The sequence below is a fragment of the Cynara cardunculus genome (genome assembly GCF_001531365.2).
Source record: "Cynara cardunculus var. scolymus isolate 2C chromosome LG 1, CcrdV1, whole genome shotgun sequence".
Lineage (NCBI taxonomy): Eukaryota > Viridiplantae > Streptophyta > Magnoliopsida > Asterales > Asteraceae > Cynara > Cynara cardunculus.
This window is the reverse complement of record NC_037528.1, coordinates 18,287,539-18,290,541: the sequence shown is the minus strand read 5'-3', so window position 1 is coordinate 18,290,541 and position 3,003 is coordinate 18,287,539.

Sequence of the window (3,003 nt, the reverse complement as noted above, 5' to 3'; positions counted from 1 at the left end):
TTGTTACAAACCAATCAATTGAGATGTTTATGGAAATGATGAAGATTAATGTATTTTGATCTGAATATTTATAGAAAGTAATTAAAGTTCATTGATTATGACCAACACTTCATATTAAGAAACAATCGAGAAATTTGCGTAACCATATATTAAATTAGACTGAGGTACATTGGGCCGAATTTGTAAACAGGTTGGTTCAATAACATATCAGTTAGAATTGCCAGAGGAACTCAGTGCAATTCATAACACTTTCCATGTCTCTAACCTGCAAAAATGTTTGACCGATCCGAATTTGGCAGTACCGCTACCTGAGGTGCAAGTTGATAGTAAAATGAATTTTGTAGAATAAAAAGATCAATCTTGTAAACCATAACCTACCACGTTATTTTCCATCGAGAACCTATCATGACGGGTCTAGAATTCATTCATTAACTTGGTGTGTGTTTTATGTTTGTAAAACAATAATCTACCACCTTATTTTCCATCAAGAACCAATCAAATCGATTTATTATGTGTTTGTGTGTGTAAAATCAACATCTACCACTTTCAGCTTTTATTGAGACGGATCGAGACTAATCAAGAACTCATCCATTGATTAATTCCACTGATGTATGAATATTGAAGGGTTATTGTATACATGTGAACATACATGAATATTAATGATGAATAGTATTTATATTCATGAAAAATATTATAGTGAAAAATGATATTAATGATGAATGTCACCGTGATGTATGAATACTGAAAATTTGTTGAATAAACGTAAAAATACATAACTATCCATGATGAATGTTATACTGAGTTGTATATCCATGATGAATATAACATTAATGTATGAATATTAAAGAGGTGTCATAAACATATAAACGTGCACAACTATTTATGATTATTAATTTTACATGTATATCATTTTACGTAGAAACAGTTGAAACAAAAAAACTATATCGAGATGGATTTCAAATTGAAGAGAATGAAATGGTTGTTTTTTTTATGTAATTTGTTTGATTAAGATATTATTTATTTTTGAAATAATTTAGTAAAAAAATTAAGACAATAATTTTTTTAATTAAAAAAGAAAATAAAAAGTTAAATAAGGTAGGCATGTGATTCAAACTTCCATTTTATATTTTAATTATTGATTAATTTTCTTAATTTTAATCAATGATCAAGATTCACCCTTGATTTATAATAGAACATTGTTGTTTATTTGAACATAACCCTAAAACAAGCCATGTAATTTGTACAAACCATATCCAATGTTTATATCAGGAAACAATCTAGATATTTGCGGATAATAATCATGACTTTAAATTAGGAAACAATCACAACATTTATGGAAACAGATGTTTATCAGACTAGATGAACGATTAGAACATCCACAATGGTGGAATCTCTAAGAATCTCATTTACCATTTTTTTTCTTTCAAATTATTGACGCGTCAACAAAATAAGAACCTCAATAAAACTCCACAAGGAAGGTTCTTACAAAAAGCTCACTTCTATTTTTTGTTTATAAAATGTAATTTTATTAATAGATAGATATATAAATTTAATATATATAATAAAAAATTCAAATATGATTTATTAATTTTCACTTTTCTATGTCAATTATAATTTTTCAATTTATATATTTTGTTAACATATTTGAAAACAATTAAAACATAAAAATAATTTTATACTACAATTAGAAAAGTACAAAATTACACAAATATTAATCTTTATAAAATATAACACTAAATAATAAAATATATAATATATATTATTCATAATCTTGCTTTGACAAAATATGTAAGACCAAGTTGGAGTGGAGTTGATGATTAACTTCATTGAAATATTTGTGTTGAATTATCTACTTCTTTAACAAAATAGTCTAATAATATAATGAAATAGTTAAAAATTAAACTTATTAAAAATTATTGTATAACAATTATTTTAGATCTTTATATCCATTTTAACTCATATGTTTAATAGATTTATTAAAATAAAATAAAATGGTTAATAAATAATAAAAATAATAAATAAAATAATAATAGAAAAAAATGTATGCATGCAAGAATCTGAGTTCTTGTTCAAACACTTGAGTCCTAATTAGAAACTGTGACTGGACAATGACATTTGTCTTATAATGGAGGTTCTTGTAAAAACTTCTAGAGAAATCTTAACAGGAACCTTCATTGTAGATGTTCTTATGATTGGTTTTATTTTTTGTATTTAAAACCTCATATATGTGTGTGTGTGTGTATATAAGAGCAGGTTCAAAAAATTGCTAACATATGTGTGTGTGTGTGTGTGTGTATATATATATATATATATATAGGAGCAGGATCAAAAAATTGCTAACATATATATGTATGTGTGTGTGTGTATATATATATATATATATTCACGTACAAAATCATACATGTTCAAAAGTCGTTCGCTTCCATTTTTTTACGTTAATGTAAAATCACATGTGATTTATACATTAACAATATTTTTCTTATTTTCTTAAATAGTTAGCGCTCTCGTTTGAACTTTCATATATATATATATATATATATATATAGAGAGAGAGAGAGAGAGGTGAGTTATTATGCAACCTTTTACATTTGTACAACCGATACAACTCAATCTCAACCGTTTATTAATTTGATAAATATGTGATTTCATAAAAGTTTTGATTGTTTCTTAATATAAAGTATTAATCAAAATTAATCCCTAGTCATCTTTCATAAATATTCAAATCATAATAAATGAACTCTCATTATTTTTGAAACGTACTCTCTCTCTCTCTCTCTATATATATATATATATATAGAGAGAGAGAGAGAGAGAGAGTACGTTTTAATCAAATGAGGTAAACTATAGTTTATATGTGAATTACATAGGTTTATATAGGAACCTGTTTGCCGTCTATTTGTTAACCTTACAAAATTACTTTCTCTATTTTTTGCATAGTCGTGATTTTTAATCAGTCAAAGCCGTAATTATTGACTAGTCAAATCCGAACTTCACCGTATGAAG